Source organism: Chiloscyllium plagiosum, unplaced genomic scaffold (genome assembly GCF_037043375.1).
Source record: "Chiloscyllium plagiosum isolate Xiang-an unplaced genomic scaffold, Cpla_swu_hap1 HiC_scaffold_13, whole genome shotgun sequence".
NCBI lineage: Eukaryota > Metazoa > Chordata > Chondrichthyes > Orectolobiformes > Hemiscylliidae > Chiloscyllium > Chiloscyllium plagiosum.
In genome coordinates this window covers 102,889,430-102,908,894 of record NW_028270151.1, presented here as the reverse complement: position 1 = coordinate 102,908,894, position 19,465 = coordinate 102,889,430, and positions in this window count along the sequence as shown.

Sequence of the window (19,465 nt, the reverse complement as noted above, 5' to 3'; positions counted from 1 at the left end):
TTAATAACGTTTCGGACAAAACCAATGACCTGCCAACATCGGAAAATAAGTCCGAAGTGCTGGTACGCCGATATGTTTGCAGAACAAAGCAACTATTCCATGAGTGGGAATAGAATCCGGGCCGCGGTGGTGAGAGTGCTGAATCCCAACAAGCCAATTGAAAGAGAATGCAGTAGACACTGTTGTATCTGGTCTCAATGAAACATCTTTTGCCTTTTAGTTTGCGGCTTGCAGATTATTTTGTACATGTCTTCGAATGGGAAAAGTCCATTCCGCCCATTGTGTATTGCAGCTTATCAGAGAGCCATCTACTCTAGTCCCAGTTTCCAGCTTTGGCCAAAAGTCTTGTGTGTTCAGATGTTTCCGGGACAAATGTCAATGAGGTTGTCCTGTGATCGTAAATGACCCAACAATCGGACAGAAGTTTGACATTGTCACAACGTACTGTAACCCCCTTGAGGAACACGCCCTCATTTTCACCCACAGAGGGAGACACCCAGGCAGATCCCCCGAGAGTGAGAGGGCTCGGGACTTTACCTTCTCCATGTGCTCCACTAACACTCTCCGCCTCCACCCATGACAAGAGGCAGCTTTTGGTGAAAAACCTGCCAATTCTACAGACAATGAGAGCCGTTGTGGTGAGCTGGAATTGAAAATTGACAATAAAACAAATGCAACTTTCAAATTCAAAACGACAAGGAAGTCATCCCTACAGCACCTGACAGGGGAGCATCAACATGGACCACGGGTAAAGATGGGGCACCATGATAATGCCAGGTAGGACTCGAACCTATCAATATGTAATGTAATGGACTTTCACGGAATCAGAGTTAACAAGGTGAACAAACAGCCAAGATAATCACCGTCACTGCTTCACTCCGAAGGTCCAACTTGGTGAAGCAGTGCCTTACACTGGCAAAGGAGGCACATTTGTCCTCATGTGTCTGCTTCAGGTTCGCCTCCTTCTCTGCTGTGTGTTTTAATCGTTTTATACACAGTCACGACGCGATTCCATGATTCACTCTGGTGAAAACTGTCATGGTCTCTTCCAGTCAAGACCCTGGACAAACTCAGCGAGAGATCTCTGGTCATTTCTAGCCCGGGATGTAGAATCAGACGAGATGAGGGACACCTTTTATTAACGCCTGCCCTTCACTGCAAACAAGCGCCTCAAAACGAGCCTTTGTTAACACCAGCCTGTTTGGTACCTTCCTGCAGTGCATTTGCTGAACAGCATCAGATTATCATAGATTGCTTTTTTTACTTTGAAACCCAAGGTGATAATATGAACAATTGGAAACTTGGAGGGAGAAATATTGCTGTCAAGGGTGGTGATGATGTGAATATCAGAAACGAGAGTGTGAACAAGTCAGGCTGCAAGGTGTATTGTCAGCATCACTGGGAAGGAGTCCGAGTTTGTATCACCCAGAGCTGGATGCAATTCCCACTCTCGAAAGGAAGACATTTCATCTCATCCGAATGAAAACACCTTCCTCGTTATACACAGATCACACACCGAGATCCTGCCAGAATCCAACCAGTGATTGTTGTATTTTGTTTAGAAGGACAATGGCAGCACATACACGGGGAAACTCCCACGGCAATTCCCCCTCCAATCAACCCACCATTCTGAGTTGTAAATATCCCGGTGTTCCTTCAGTGTCGCTGGTTCTAAATCCAGGAACTCCATCTCGAGCGGTTTCATGTCTGTTCCTCCATGCGAAGGAGCTGAAGAGTTAATAAAAGTAACTCACCCCCTCAATTCTGGGGTAATTAGGGATGGGCAGTGAATCTTATCACACTGAAAGGCAACTCTGTCCTAGTTTCTAATAATTGCATGTTCTAATTCGATACCTGAAAGCGGTCGGGAATAAGTTGAGAAGTGGTGCAGGCTACAGAAATAAAAGCAAAAGGCACAGATGACCGGGAGACATGAGGCAGGATGTGAGTGTGGAGCTGATGGTGTAAGGCTCAGTGTCGGTCCTATTCAGTTAGCCTTTCCTGCCCACTGTTTGCAATGACCAGTTGGGGTACTGCAGGGATCAGTGCTGGGACCGCAGCTTTTTACAATATATATTAATGATATAGAAGATGGTATTAGCAATAACATTAGCAAATTTGCTGATGATACAAAGCTGGGTGGCAGGGTGAAATGTGAGGAGGCTGTTAGGAGATTACAGAGTGACCTGGACAGGTTAGGTGATTGGTCAGATGCATGCCAGATGCAGTTTAATGTGGATAAATGTATGGTTATCCACTTTGGTGGCAAGAACAGGAAGGCAGATTACTACCTAACTTGACTCCATTTAGGTAGTAAAGGGGCAGTACAAAGAGATCTGGGTGCTCTTGTACACCAGTCACTGAAGGTAAGCATGCAGGTACACCAGGTAGTGAAGAAGGCTCATAGCATGCTGGCCTTCATAACAAGAGGGATTGAGGACAGGAGAAAAGAGGTTCTTCTGCAGCTGTACAGGGCCCTGGTGAGACCGCACCTGGAATATTGAGTGCAATTCTGGTCTCCAAATTTGAGGAAAGACATTCTGGCTATTGAGGGAGTGCAGCGTAGATTCACAAGATCAATTCCTGGAAAGGCGGGACTATCTTATGTTGAAAGATTGGAATGACTGGGCTTGTATACCCTTGAGTTTAGAAGACTGAGAGGGAATCTGATTGAGACATATCAGATTATCAAAGGATTGGACACTCTGGCGGCAGGAAACATGTTTCCACTGATGGGTGATTCCCGAACCAGAGGACACAGCTTAAAAATACGGGGTAGACCATTTAGGACAGAGGTGAGGAGAACCTTCTTCACCCAGAGAGTGGTGGCTGTGTGGAATGCTCTGGCCCAGAGGGCAGTGGTGGCCCAGTCTCTGTATTCATTGAAGAAAGAGTTGGATCGAGCTCTCAAGGATAGTGGAATCAAGGGTCATGGAGATAAGGAACAGGATACTGATTGAGGATGATCAGCCATGACCATAATGAATGGTGGTGCAGGCTCGAAGGGCAGAATGGCCTACTCCTGCACCTATTGTCTATTGTCTATTGACTCTCACACCACTGCTGGTCAATTCGCCAGAATGAGCCTGTTCCTCTTGGTTTGAGGATCCCTCTGTGTGTATTAACGCGGTTAATGGGCCCCGAGAGGATGAATACATCCTCTTTACTCTGTCAGTTTAAACAGCTGAACAAATCAGTTGGAAGCCAGTGCATGAGGAGATTGTCTTTTTCTGTGTCTTTTCAGTGGATAATGCTCAGCCGTGAAATGTTTGATTTTGTAAAAGCGGAGTTTGATTACAATTTATACTCAGCAACGTGATACAGAAAACACATTTTCGATTTTCTGTGATCAAGTGGAGAAGGAAATGTACATATGGACGAGAAACTCGCTTTTAGCGTGGCCCCGTGGATTATGTGGTTAAAGCACCTCCCATCACAGTGGTGTCTGCTCATTGTATTGAAAGCTCGTTATTTCTCACAAGTGTAGTGTTGTTGATCGAGCAACTCAGCGTTCCGCTTGAGTTCCTGCCTGTTCTGATTTGGCGTTCCCGCTTCATTTTCCCGGTTTAGTTCCAGTCGTGTCTGTTGTACTTTGTACCTACTATTTTAACCTGGAGATTCTTCCCGCTGTTCCACTGGCACTTCTGCTTCTCCTCCTCTTATTCCCAGTTTGGTGGAAGGAAAGAGGTGAGGCAGGAGACACTGCAGGATTACTGGGAAATATTGTGTTCATGGCACATACACCACGAGCTGATCACCCTCATTCTCTGCTGTCACCATTCATTCCTTGTATGCCAACAGTAAATACATCCTTGTTATCCTGTACCTGTCATGTGATTAATTTAACGTCGAAAGGGTCATAATAGTTTGAGGGAGAAATGTCTCCTTGCCTCAGGCTGAAGTGACAGATGGATTATCCGCAGAATGTGAGCCTTCTTGGACCGACTCCAGCCAGGGGCCAGAAAGCCTCTCTGCAGCTCCACTCTGAAACAGTCTCTGAATGTCAGGCTTTTCAAAGAGCAGAAATGGGAAATGAGGGATATAGAGTGACATGACACCGACAGAGAGTCGGAGAATGTAAAAGAGGCTCAGGAGGATACACAGAGACACAAAGAGAAAAACAGAGACACATACTGAGGTGGACACTGAAAGAAACAATTCTCCATTCGACACGACTGCGAACTGACAGAAAGGAAAAGAGAAAGGAAACTATTTAAACACAGCCTTCCCCCAGCTCAGGGAAATGGAAGTAGCAATACAGCTGATTCAGTCCTTTTAAATTTGTAACTTCGACGGTTGTTTCTCGAGAGAGATTTTGATAAATGCCCTGATTCGACAGGTAAAACTTACAGTTTTCCCAACACTATAATCAAAAAATGTGTAACTAACCTGAGTCTCTCCATCTAAAAAAAATTCTGTTTCTCCCCACAGATGTTGCCAGGCGTACTGAGTTTCTCTAGCAATTCTCATTTTTAGTTCAGATTTCCAAAACCTGCACGTTTTTTATTTCCGTTAACCTGAATAACATTTGACACAAAACCAACCACCTGCCAGCATCGGAAAAGCGGTCAGAAATACTGGTGCCACGATATATTTGCATAACAAAACATTCATTCCCTGACCGGGAAGAGAAAAAATGCTGCGGTGGTGAGAGCTCCAAATCCTAACTATGAGATTACACGGGGAGAAGACAGTCGCTCTTGTAATGATGCTCAATGAAATGGCATTTGCCTTCACATTTCTGATCAGTTTCACTGCAGCTTGGGTTTGACTGGTCTTCAAGTTTTGCAGAGTGGAACAGTCCATTCAGCCAATGGTACAGTGCGGTTCAAAGACATTCATCCATTCTATTCCCAATTTCCAGTTTTGGACCATACCCTTATGTGTTCTGATGGTCCCAGTGCAAATGACAATGAGATTCTCACTTTGATCTTAAATGACACAAAAATGGGCCTGAAGTTTGACATTGTCTCACTGTGTTATCACCCCCATGAGGAACCAACCTCGTTTACCCCCACAGAGGGAGAGACACAGACACATACCCCGAGAGTGGCAGAGGTCTCAGGATTAGACCAGCCCCTTGTGCTTCACTTCCGCTCTCCGCTCCCACACACAAGTTGCTGCAGCTTATGGTGCATCTCAAGCCAGTTCTACAGACAATGAGCGACGTTGCTGTGAGCTGGAGTTTAAAGTGGATGAAAGACTCAAATGTAAATCCGAAAACCCAACCCCTTCCGTCCCTGACAGACACCAGGTCACGGGAATGAACCAGCGCGCTGCATCCTCAAGATGTTAAATTGGAACCTCCAATCCCCTAACCCGAGGTCAGACACCTTACCCATTCCGTCACTAGCCCAAAGACCAGGAATGGCTGCGACAGTTTGTCTCCATGTAATGTAAACATCCACATCGTGGGAACAGCATTCACAAGGTGAAAAATCAGCAAATATAATCACCGTCACTGCTTAACTTGGAAGGCCCCACTATGTGAAACATTACCTTTCACTGTACTTTCGGATTTGGAGTCTTTTACAGTCCAGAGCCTGAACAAATTCAGCGAGAAACCTCTGGTCATTTCGAGCCCAGCACCTGGAATGAGACGAGTTGAACGACGCCTTTGTTGCTGTCGACTTATCAGCGCAGCTCAAACCGAGCTCCTGTCAGCATCAGCCCTTCCTTCCCTTCCTGCAGTATATCTGCTGAACAACATCAGATTATTACAGCTTGGCCTTCTTCACATTGAAACCCAGGGCGAGAATATGAACTGTTTGGAAACTTGGAGAGAGAGTTACTGCTGATGCAGACGATGATGACGTGAAGATCAGGCGGCAGAGTTGTGCAGGCCAGATCCCAAAGGCCTACTGTCAGTATCAATGGAGATCCCTGCTCAGGAGTCTGAGTTTGTATCGCCCAGACCTGGATTTAATTCCCAGTCAGGAAATGAAGATGTAATTGTCTTCTTGTGAATTATCTAAATGTAAACTAATTCCTGGTTACACATAGAACACACACACGAATCCTGCCAGAACAACCCAGTGACTGTTTGCATCTGTCCAGAAGGACAATAGCAGCAGATACACGCGAAAACAATCACCGGAAATTCTTCTCCAAGTAGCTCGCCTTTCCGAGTTGAAAATATCTCGTTGGTCCTTCAATGTCGCTGAGTCTAAATCCTTCCCTCAACCCTCATTGCATCATGGCTGTACCTCCGCACTGAGGACATCCAGGGTTAGATTAGATCAGATAATTTACGGTGTGGAAACAGACCCTTCGGCCCAACACGTCCACACCGACACTCCGAAGAGAAACCCTGCAGAGTGACTCACCATCTCTGTCTCTGGGGTAATTAGGGATGGGCGGTGCGTGCTATCCCATTGAGTAATGACTGTATCCCATCTCTAAAAGCTGCAGTTTCTAAGGGAACACCTGCAAGCGGTTGGGAGTATGTTGAGAGGTGGAATTGGGAGGGGAAAAAGTGAAAGTCAATGATGACTGGGAGGAATGAGACAGCAAGTGAGTGAGGAGCTGGTGGTGCAAGGCTCAGTGTCGGTGTCAGTATTTACTGCCCACTCTTCACACTGACTCACACATCACTCCTTGGGAATTCTCCACAATGAGCCCATTCCTCTTGGAGTGAAGTTCTCTCTGGACATATTAACGCGGTTGATGGGCCCCGAGAGGATGACTGCATCCTCGTTATCCTGTCAGTTTAAACAGGCAAAGGCAAGAGTTTTAAACAAAAGCAATAAGAGCTTGTCTCTTACTGTGCATTTAAAGTAGAGAATATCCAGCTGTGAACTCTTCTGCAAAAGCGGAGGTTGACTTACATTTTCACCGAGCAACTGTAAAACAGAAAAAAATGTGCCCGAGTTGATGTGATCGAATAGTTCAATAAATGCACACATGGATTTGAAAATCTGAGTTTGGGCACGCTGTGGCTTAGTTTGTTGAAGTTGCTGTCAATAAACCGGCGATTATGGGATAAAATCCCTACATCACTATCTGCATAGGTCTTTCATAAAAACCCGGTGACCCTACTTCACCCGTGGCTCTGGTTACGGTGGGACTCCAACCAATGACTGAACCGAGACTACAGTTTAGGGACAGCGCCTTCGACCACCCTTCCACGCTGCCCCACAAAACCCCACAACCACGCTTTTCATGACTAGTGTTTGAGAATCTCCTCACTTCAGGGACTTTAGCCCACGCGCATTCAATGACGAACTTGGCGTAAGTTCAATCATATTCCTGAGGATGTTACAAGTTTTGCAGGGTTGGTCTGTAGCGTGAAGCTGAATAAGCTGCGATAACTTTGCGTGGAACTTCAGGGCTGAGGGGTGGCCTTACAGAAATTTATATAATTATGAGGGAGACGGATAGAGTAAATAGACAATAGTTTATTCACAAGGCAGGGAAGTTCAAAACTAAAGAGCACAGGTTTAAGGTGAGAGTGGTAAAATTTAAAAGGGATCTGAGGGACACTTGTTTCACACACACGAAGTTTTGTGTGTTTGGAATGAATTGCCAGATTTAGCGGTGGAGTCTGGTACACTCACAACATTTCAAAGGCATCTGGATCGGGTGAAGAGGGATAAAGGACAATTTTGGCAAATAGGGGGAGATGAATTACGAATATCAGATCAGCAGGGACGAGTTGGATCAGACGGTCTGTTTACCTGCTCAGTGGTGAACAGTAGTTAGAATATGTTATTGGTAGGAATGCAGGGCACTCATCACTCAGCCCGCGCGTTGGGCTAGTTTTCTGGAAGGTGGTTGGTTCCAGACCAGCAACAGGTAAAGGTTTTCCGGACTATGGCTGCCAATGACTATTCCTCTTGACCCATTCCTAAGTTCTCAGCGAAATATTTTGGCTGCGGAAAATACCTCACAAATCGTGTGACTCCCTCAGCTCTCCAGCGAATCTAAAATCTGACAACTGTTAACGTGGAACAAGAGCAGAACTGGCAAGGAGAAGCTATATTCAGACACACCGAAGCATGAATGCTGTCTATGAGGCAGTGCGAGACGTCTGGGTCATGGACTGCTCAAAGAAATGGTAACGAGACAATTCCAAACTGGAATTTCAACAGGCTGGCGCCTGAGTGAGTGCACCACCACTTCCCGGAAGGTAACCAAGTAACATAAAACAGCACAGCCTGACACTAACCCATGGAAAGTGAAGATGAACAATTACAATCTCGATTAGATTGGGTTAACAATGGGCTGGGGTGTCTATCGGATCGAGAGGGCCAATCACGAGCCTTCCTCATCAGGACAGTAATAAAGGGAATGAGAGAAATGTCACCAAGTTTCACATCGTGAGTATGCTCCTTTTCGCCACTAAAAGCGACGAGCGGATTCAGTGCAAAATCTGATTTCACAACAGCCGGGAAATAACTATCGCCATTCACTTCCAGAGAAAACGGGGAACATCGCAAATTGTCTGGAATATGAAAACCTGGCGCAGCCAGCTTGGGTCCTGGATTAGGATGGGGCTCTTTCGAGCTGGAGGCGAATGTGATACCCACAGCAGTTGGGGAACACAGCGCGGACACTGACACGTTGGTCGCTTTATGCTATGCCACGTCACAGCGTGGTTTAGAAGAAATTACTATGTTTTATTCTGTTCAACTTCAACACAGCTCATCCCTGCCAAACGTTACCAGCCTAATCCGTTAGCACAAGTGGCAGCACAAGGATTGAACCCCAAGCCTGCTTGAGAAGTGGAACCTGAAAGCAGCATCTCAGATTGCTCAGCCACGCTAGCACACAGGCAACAAACAGGAAGCCAAGAGCTGATGGCACCCTGCAGCATATTCACAGCAACTGCACCAGTTCTGCAGTATACGCAGAGGAAAGGAATTCCTCCATCTGAAAAAAAACACTGATTTAGCACTGAGAATGGCAAAACACGTAGCGAGGTTATTCCAAACGCGGGACCAGTGAGAGTTGCAACTTTCCTTGTCTTGGCCCTTAACCGTACATTTTCCAGCAGGGCCCTGAGCAACTGCCAGCTGGTTGCCAGCAGGGTTACAAACCTGTGTGGGAAGCGAGGAGATACGGCTCTCTTATTGTTAGTAAATCAATCAGTTCTTACTTAGAGACGTACAAAAATCAGTTTCTGCACATATTCAGGCAAGGTCAAAGGCGATCTGAGATGTCAAATAGGTGCCCCCTGTACATGATTATTCTTTGTTCTCGGTATGGAATGCTCTCCCTCTTTAGTCGCACTCACGTCTCTTGTTGATGACTGAATCAGACAGAAGGTGTCTCACCAGGCCTGCACTTGACTTGCATTCGTCTCCCTCCCTGTTCATACTTTCCTGCAACTCTGTGATATCAGGAAAACAAAATGAATACAATGTCATTCGGCAGCCTGTCCGTCATTTCCTCAATTTCAGTCACAAGATGGCTTAGGTTTCAGACCACACGGGAATATTAGTGACTGTATGAGAGCAGGAGTCAAGCAGTTCATCTGAGTACATAAATCTTTTCCTTCCTGTTGTTGACTGAATGAGCGGTAACCATGCCTTCTGCTTGGAAACTCGAATATGTGAGCTGCTCCAAACCATGACTGAGGTATTCGGGTTTCGGTGTCGCTGGTTAGCAGATTTGCTTTCCCAAAATGCAGCAACTCACATTTATCTGAATTAAACTCCATCTGCCTCTTCTCAGCCCATTTGCCCATCTGGTCCAGATCCTGTTGTAATCTGAGGTAAGCCTCTTCGCTGTCCACTACACCTGCTATTTTGGTGTCATCTGCAAACTTACTAATTGTACCTCTTATGCTCACATCCAAATCGTTTATGTAAATGACAAAAAGTAGAGGGCCCTGCACCGATCCTTGAGGCACTTCACTGGTCACAGGCCTCCAGTCTGAAAAACAACCCACCACCACCTGTCTTCTACCTTTGAGCCAGTTCTGTATCCAAATGGCTACTTCTCCCTGTATTCCATGAGATCTAACCTTGCTGATCAGTCTCCCATGGGGAACCTTGTCGAACGCCTTACTGAAGTCCATATAGATCACATCTACTGCTCTGCCCTCATCAATCTTCTTTGTTACTTCTCCATAAAGTTTGTGAGACATGATTTCCCACGCACAAAGCCATGTTGACTATCCCTAATCAGTCCTTGCCTTTCCAAATACATGTACATCCTGTCCCTCAGGATTCTCTCCAACAACTTGTCCACGACCGAGGTCAGGCTCACCGGTCTATAGTTCCCTGGCTTGTCTTTACCGCCCTTCTTAAACAGTGGCACCACGTTTGCCAACCTACAGTCTTCCGGCACCTCACCTGTGACTATCGATGATAAAAAATATCTCAGCAAGAGGCCCAGTAATCACTTCTCTAGCTTCCCACTGAGTTCTAGGGTACACCTGATCCGGTTCTTTGTTCCCTGGTGACAGGTGGGTTGGTGGGAATGGAGCGTTCCTGCTGGTTGTTCGTATCAGCAAACCTGGCTTTGAATTTAGCCCATATCTGCTGCCGTGGTGAAAAGGAATACCATTCCGATTAATTGCTGGGTCAAACTTTGTACAGTTTCTCTCCTCGGATAAAGTGAGGACTGGAGATGATGAAACGCTCCTATAACAAGCGGCGGTTCTCCTGCTGCTCGGATGCTGCCTGACCGGATGTGCTTTTCCAGCACCACACTCTCATCTAAGTTTCTCTCCTCCCGGGTCGACGATATGCGTCGATTTGTAGATCTTCTACCGCCGTCCATTTTAAGGGTACAGTTACCGGCACTGATCCTTTCTGCACCAAAACAATCGCATTTGCTTTCCATGTGAAGGCAGCCTGGTTCAGTGACAAGGAAAGCTCTCATTTGCTCGGGTCACAGCGAACACTGGTTACCTGATGTAATCTCTGTTAAATGTATCCCAAAGTAGGCTCTGAAACGCCTCATTTAGACCCAAGCATTTCTAAACCTGCGAGAACCGAAACCCGAAAACCTCAGTCATGGTTTGGAGCAGTTCACATATTCGAGTTTCCAAGCAGGAGGCATGGTTACCGCTCATTCAGTCAACAACAGGAAGGAAAAGATTTATGTACTCAGATGAACTGCTTGACTCCTGCTCTCATACAGTCACTAATATTCCCGTGTGGTCTGAAACCTAAGCCATCTTGTGACTGAAATTGAGGAAATGACGGACAGGCTGCCGAATGACATTGTATCCATTTTGTTTTCCTGATACCACAGAGTTGGCGGAAAGTATGAACAGGGAGGGAGACGAATGCAAGTCAAGTGCAGCCCTGGTGAAACACCTTCTGTCTGATTCAGTCATTGACAAGAGACGTGAGTGCGACTAAAGAGGGAGAGCATTCCATCCCGAGAACAAAGAATAATCATGTACAGGGGGCACCTATTTGACATCTCAGATCGCCTTTGACCTTGCCTGAATATGTGCAGAAACTGATTTTTGTACGTCTCTAAGTAAGAACTGTTTGATTTACTAACAATAAGAGAGCCGTATCTCCTCGCTTCCCACACAGGTTTGTAACCCTGCTGTCAACCAGCTGGCAGTTGCTCAGGGCCCTGCTGGACAATGTACGGTTAAGGGCCAAGACAAGGAAAGTTGCAACTCTCACTGGTCCCGCGTTTGGAATAACCTCGCTACGTGTTTTGCCATTCTCAGATTTCAGTGCTAAATCAGTGTTTTTTTTTCAGATGGAGGAATTCCTTTCCTCTGCGTATACAGCAGAACTGGTGCAGTTGCTGTGAATATGCTGCAGGGTGCCATCAGCTCTTGGCTTCCTGTTTGTTGCCTGTGCGCTAGCGTGGCTGAGCAATCTGAGATGCTGCTTTCAGGTTCCACTTCTCAAGCAGGCTTGGGTTTCAATCCTTGTGCTGCCACTTGTGCTAACGGATTAGGCTGGTAACGTTTGGCAGGAATGAGCTGTGTTGAAGTTGAACAGAATAAAACATAGTAATTTCTTCTAAACCACACTGTGACGTGGCATAGCATAAAGCGACCAACGTGTCAGTGTCCGCGCTGTGTTCCCCAACTGCTGTGGGTATCACATTCGCCTCCAGCTCGAAAGAGCCCCATCCTAATCCAGGACCCAAGCTGGCTGCGCCAGGTTTTCATATTCCAGACAATTTGCGTTGTTCCCCGTTTTCTCTGGAAGTGAATGGCGATAGTTATTTCCCGGCTGTTGTGAAATCAGATTTTGCACTGAATCCGCTCGTCGCTTTTAGTGGGGAAATGGAGCGCACTCACGATGTGAAACTTGGTGACATTTCTCTCATTCCCTTTATTACTGTCCTGATGAGGAAGGCTCGTGATTGGCCCTCTCGATCCGATGGACACACCAGCCCATTGTTAACCCAATCTAATCGAGATTGTAATTGTTCATCTTCACTTTCCATGGGTCAGTGTCAGCCTGTGCTGTTTTATGTTACTTGGTTACTTTCCGGGAAGTGGTGGTGCACTCACTCAGGCGCCAGTCCGTTGAAATTCCCGTTTGGAATTGCCTCGTTGCCATTTCTTTGAGCGGTCCATGACCCAGACGTCTCGCACTGCCTCATAGACAGCATTCATGCTTCGGTGTGTCTGAATATAGCTTCTCCTTGCCAGTTCTGCTCTTGTTCCACGTTAACAGTTGTCAGATTTTAGATTCGCTGGAGAGCTGAGGGAGTCAAACGATTTGTGAGGCATTTTCCGCAGCCAAACTATTTCGCTGAGAACTTGGGAATGGGTCAAGAGGAATAGTCATTGGCAGCCATAGTCTGGAAAACTTTTACCTGTTGCTGGTCTGGAACCAACCACCTTCCAGAAAACTAGCCCAACGCGCGGGCGGAGTGATGAGTGCCCTGCATTCCTACCAATAACATATTCTAACTACTGTTCGCCACTGAGCAGGTAAACAGACCGTCTGATCCAACTCGTCCCTGCTGACCTGATATTCGTAATTCATCTCCCCCTATTTGCCAAAATTTTCCGTTATCCCTCTTCACCCGATCCAGATGCCTTTGAAATGTTGTGAGTGTACCAGACTCCACCGCTAAATCTGGCAATTCATTCCAAACACACAAAACTTCGTGTGTGTAAAACAAGTGTCCCTCAGATCCCTTTTAAATTTTACCACTCTCACCTTAAACCTGTGCTCTTTAGTTTTGAACTTCCCTGCCTTGTGAATAAACTATTGTCTATTTACTCTATCCGTCTCCCTCATAATTATATAAATTTCTGTAAGGCCACCCTCAGCCCTGAAGTTCCACGGAAAGTTATCGCAGCTTATTCAGCTTCACGCTACAGACCAACCCAGCAAAACTTGTAACATCCTCAGGAATATGATTGAACTTACGCCAAGTTCGTCATTGAATGCGCGTGGGCTAAAGTCCCTGAAGTGAGGAGATTCTCAAACACTAGTCATGAAAAACGTGGTTGTGGGGTTTTGTGAGGCAGCGGGGAAGCGTGGTCGAAGGCGCTGTCCCTAAACTGTAGTCTCGGTCCAGTCAATGGTTGGAGTCCCACCGTAACCAGAGCCACGGGTGAAGTAGGGTCATCGGGTTTTTATGAAAGACCTATGCAGATAGTGATGTAGGGATTTGATCCCATAATCGCCGGTTTATTGACAGCAACTTCAACAAACTAAGCCACAGCGTGCCCAAATTCAGATTTTCAAATCCATGTGTGCATTTACTGAACTATTCGATCACAGTAACTCGGGCACATTTTTTTCTGTTTTACAGTTGCTCGGTGAAAATGTAAGTCAACCTCCGCTTTTGCAGAAGAGTTCACAGCTGGATATTCTCTACTTTAAATGCACTGTAAGAGACAATCTCGTATTGCTTTTGTTTAAAACTCTTGCCTTCGTCTGTTTAAACTGACAGGATAACGAGGATGCAGTCATCCTCTCAGGGCCCATGAACCGCGTTAATATGCCCAGAGAGAACCTCACTCCAAGAGGAATGGGCTCATTGTGGAGAATTCCCAAGGAGTGCTGTGTGAGTCAGTGTGAACAGTGGGCAGTAAATACTGACACCGACACTGACCCTTGCACCACCAGCTCCTCACTCACTTGCTGTCTCATTCCTCCCAGTCATCATTGACTTTCACCTTTTCCCCTCCCCGTTCCATCTCTCAACTTATTCCCAACCGCTTGCAGGTGTTCCCTTAGAAACTGCAGCTTTTAGAGACGTATTACTGGGATACAGTCATTACTCAATGGGATAGCACGCACCGCCCATTCCTAATTACCCCAGAGATAGAGATGGTGAGTCACTCTGCAGGGTTTCTCTTCGGAGTGTCGGTGTGGACTTGTTGGGCCGAAGGGCCTGTTTCCACACCGTAAATTATCTGATCTAATCTGACCCTGTATGTCCTCAGTGCGGATGTACAGCCATGATGCAATGAGGGATGAGGGAAGGATTTAGACTCAGCGACATTGAAGGACCAGCGAGGTATTTTCAACTCGGAAAGGCGAGCTACTTGGAGAAGAATTGACGGTGATTGTTTTCGCGTGTATCTGCTGCTATTGTCCTTCTGGATAGATGCAAACAGTCACTGGGTTGTTCTGGCAGGATTCGGGTGTGTGTTCTATGTGTAACCAGGAATTAGTTTCATTTAGATAATTCCCAAGAAGACAATTACATCTTCATTTCCTGACTGGGAATTAAATCCAGGTCTGGGCGATACAAACTCAGATTCCTGAGCAGGGATTTCCATTGATACTGACAGTCGGCCTTTGGGATCTGACCTGCACAACTCTGCTGCCTGATCTTCACGTCATCATCGTCTGCATCAGCAGTAACTCTCTCTCCAAGTTTCCAAACAGTCCATATTCTCGCCCTGGGTTTCAATGTGCAGAAGGCAAAGCTGTAATAATCTGATGTTGTTCAGCAGATATACTGCAGGAAGGGAAGGACGGGCTGATGCTGACAGGAGCTCGGTTTGAGCTGCGCTGATAAGTCGACAGCAACAAAGGCGTCGTTCAACTCGTCTCATTCCAGGTGCTGGGCTCGAAATGACCAGAGATTTCTCGCTGAATTTGTTCAGGCTCTGGACTGTAAAAGACTCCAAATCCGAAAGTACAGTGAAAGGTAATGTTTCACATAGTGGGGCCTTCCAAGTTAAGCGGTGACGGTGATTATATTTGCTGATTTTTCACCTTGTGAATGCTGTTCCCACGATGTGGATGTTTACATTACATGGAGACAAACTGTCGCAGCCATTCCTGGTCTTTGGGCTAGTGACGGAATGGGTAACGGGTCTGACCTCGGGTTAGGGGATTGGAGGTTCCAATTTAACATCTTGAGGATGCAGCGCGCTGGTTCATTCCCGTGACTTGGTGTCTGTCAGGGACGGAAGGGGTTGGGTTTTCGGATTTACATTTGCGTCTTTCATCCACTTTAAACTCCAGCTCACAGCAACGTCGCTCATTGTCTATAGAACTGGCTTGAGATGCACCAAAAGCTGCATCAACTTGTGTGTGGGAGCGGAGAGTGGAAGTGAAGCACAAGGGGCAGGTCTAATCCTGAGATTAATGCCACTCTCGGGGTATGTGTCTGTGTCTCTGTCTCTGTGGGAGTAAACGAGGTTGGTTCCTCATGGGGGTGATAACACAGTGAGACAATGTTTTTGGTGGAAGGACAGAGGTGAGGTAGGAGACACTGCAGGATTACTGGGAAATATTGTGTTCATGGCACATACACCACGAGCTGATCACCCTCATTCTCTGCTGTCACCATTCATTCCTTGTATGCCAACAGTAAATACATCCTTGTTATCCTGTACCTGTCATGTAATTAATTTAACGTCGAAAGGGTCATAATATTTTGAGGGAAAAATGTCTCCTTGCCTCAGGCTGAAGTGACAGATGGATTATCCGCAGAATGTGAGCCTTCTTGGAGCGACTCCAGCCAGGCCCATTTTTGTGTCATTTAAGATCAAAGCGAGAATCTCATTGCCATTTGCACTGGGACCATCGGAACACATAAGGGTACGGTCCAAAACTGGAAATTGGGAATAGAATAGATGAATGTCTTTGAACTGCACTGTACCATTGGCCGAATGGACTGTTCCACTCTGCAAAACTTGAAGACCAGTCAAACCCAAGCTGCAGTGAAACTGATCAGAAATGTGAAGGTAAAAGCCATTTCATTGAGCATCATTACAAGAGCGACTGTCTTCGCCCCGTGTAATCTCATAGTTAGGATTTGGAGCTCTAACCACCGCAGCATTTTTTCTATTCCCGGTCAGGGAATGAATGTTTCGTTGTGCAAATATATCGTGGCACCAGTATTTCTGACCGCTTTTCCGAACCTGGCCGGTGGTTGGTTTTGTGCCAAATGATATTCAGGTTAACGGAAAAAAAAAACGTCCAGGTTTTGGAAATCTGAACTAAAAATGAGAATTGCTAGAGAAACTCAGTACGCCTGGCAACATCTGTGGGGAGATACAGATTTCTTTTTAGATGGAGAGACTCAGGTTAGTTACACATTTTTTGATTATAGTGTTGGGAAAACTGTAAGTTTTACCTGTCGAATCAGGACATTTATCAAAATCTCTCTCGAGAAACAACCGTCGAAGTTACAAATTTAAAAGGATTGAATCAGCTGTATTCCTACTTTCATTTCCCTGAGCTGGTGGAAGGCTGTGTTTAAATGGTTGCCTTTTTCTTTTCCTTTCTGTCAGTTCGCAGTCGTGTCGAATGGAGAATTGTTTCTTTCAGTGTCCACCTCAATATGTGTCTCTGTTTTTCTCTTTTTGTCTCTGTGTATCCTCCTGAGCCTCTTTTACATTCTCCGACTCTCTGTCGGTGTCATGTCACTCCATATCCCTCATTTCCCATTTCTGCTCTTTGAAAAGCCTGACATTCAGAGACTGTTTCAGAGTGGAGCTGCTGAGAGGCTTTCTGGCCCCTGGCTGGAGTCGGTCCAAGAAGGCTCACATTCTGCGGATAATCCATCTGTCACTTCAGCCTGAGGCAAGGAGACATTTCTCCCTCAAAATATTATGACCCTTTCGACGTTAAATTAATCACATGACAGGTACAGGATAACAAGGATGTATTTACTGTTGGCATACAAGGAATGAATGGTGACAGCAGAGAATGAGGGTGATCAGCTCGTGGTGTATGTGCCATGAACACAATATTTCCCAGTAATCCTGCAGTGTCTCCTACCTCACCTCTGTCCTTCCACCAAACTGGGAATAAGAGGAGGAGAAGCAGAAGTGCCAGTGGAACAGCGGGAAGAATCTCCAGGTTAAAATAGTAGGTACAAAGTACAACAGACACGACTGGAACTATTCCAGGAAAAAGAAGCGGGAACGCCAAATCAGAACAGGCAGGAACTCAAGTGGAACGCTGAGTTGCTCGATCAACAACACTACACTTGTGAGAAATAACGAGCTTTCAATACAATGAGCAGACACCACTGTGATGGGAGGTGCTTTAACCACATCATCCACGGGGCCACGCTAAAAGCGAGTTTCTCGTCCATATGTACATTTCCTTCTCCACTTGATCACAGAAAATCGAAAATGTGGTTTCTGAATCACGTTACTTAGTATAAATTGGAATCAAACATTTCACGGCTGAGCATTATCCACTGAAAAGACACAGAAAAAGACAATCTCCTCTTGCACTGGCTTCCAACTGATTTGTTCAGCTGTTTAAACTGACAGAGTAAAGAGGATGTATTCATCCTCTCGGGGCCCATTAACCGCGTTAATACATACAGAGGGATCCTCAAACCAAGAGGAACAGGCTCATTCTGGCGAATTGACCAGCAGTGGTGTGTGAGTCCCTGCAAAGAGTGGGCAGTAAAGGCTGACTGAACAGGACCGACACTGAGCCTTGTACCACCAGCTCCACACTCACATCCTGCCTCATGTCTCCCGGTCATCTGTGCCTTTGACTTTTATTTCTGTAGCCTGCGTCACTTCGCAACTTATTCCCGACCGCTTGCAGGTATCGAATTAGAACATGCAATTATTAGAAACTAGGACAGAGTTGCCTTTCAGTGTGATAAGAGTCACTGTCCATCCCTAATTACCCCAGAGATGGAGGGATTTGAGCTACTTTTATTAACTCTTCAGCTCCTTCGCATGGAGGAACAGACATGAAACCGCTCGAGATGGAGTTCCTGGATTGAGAACCAGCGACACTGAAGGAACACCGAGATATTTGCAACTCAGAAAGGTGGGTTGATTGGAGGGGGAATTGACGTGGTAGTTTCCCCGTGTATGTGCTGCCATTGTCCTTCTAAATAAAATACAACAATCACTGGTTGGATTCTGGCAGGATCTCAGTGTGTGATCTGTGTCTAACGAGGAAGGTGTTTTCATTCGGATGAGATGAAATGTCTTCCTTTCGAGACTGGGAATTGCATCCAATTCTGGGTGATACAAACTCGGACTCCTTCCCAGTGATGCTGACAATACACCTTGCAGCCTGACTTGTACACACTCTCGTTCCTGTTCACATCATCACCACCTTTGACAGCAATATTTCTCCCTCCAAGTTTCCAATTGTTCATATTATCGCCTTGGGTTTCAAAGTGAAAAAAGCAAGCTGTGATAATCTGATGCTGTTCAGCAAATGCACTGCAGGAAGGTACCAAACAGGCTGGTGTTAACAAAGGCTCGTTTTGAGGCGCTTGTTTGCAGTGAAGGGCAGGCGCTAATAAAAGGTGTCCCTCATCTCGTCTGATTCTACATCCCGGGCTAGAAATGACCAGAGATCTCTCGCTGAGTTTGTCCAGGGTCTTGACTGGAAGAGACCATGACTCTTTTCACCAGAGTGAATCATGGAATCGCGCCGTGACAGTGCATAAAACGATTAAAACACACAGCAGAGAAGGAGGCGAACCTGAAGCAGACACATGAGGACAAATGTACCTCCTTTGCCAGTGTAAGGCACTGCTTCACCAAGTTGGACCTTCGGAGTGAAGCAGTGATGGTGAGTATCTTGGCTGTTTGTTCACCTTGTTAACTCTGATTCCGTGAAAGCCCATTACATTACATATTGATAGGTTCGAGTCCTACCTGGCATTATCATGATGCCCCATCTTTACCCGTGGTCCATGCTGATACTCCCCTGTCAGGTGCTGTAGGGATGACTTCCTTGTCGTTTTGAATTTGAAAGCTGCATTTGTTTTATTGTCCATTTTCAATTCCAGCTCACCACAACGGCTCTCATTGTCTGTAGAATTGGCAGATTTTTCACCAAAAGCTGCCTCTTGTCATGGGTGGAGGCGGAGAGTGTTAGTGGAGCACATGGAGAAGGTAAAGTCCCGAGCCCTCTCACTCTCGGGGGATCTGCCTGGGTGTCTCCCTCTGTGGGTGAAAATGAGGGTGTGTTCCTCAAGGGGGTTACAGTACGTTGTGACGATGTCAAACTTCTGTCCGATTGTTGGGTCATTTACGATCACAGGACAACCTCATTGACATTTGTCCCGGAAACATCCAAACACACAAGACTTTGGGCCAAAGCTGGAAACTGAGACTAGA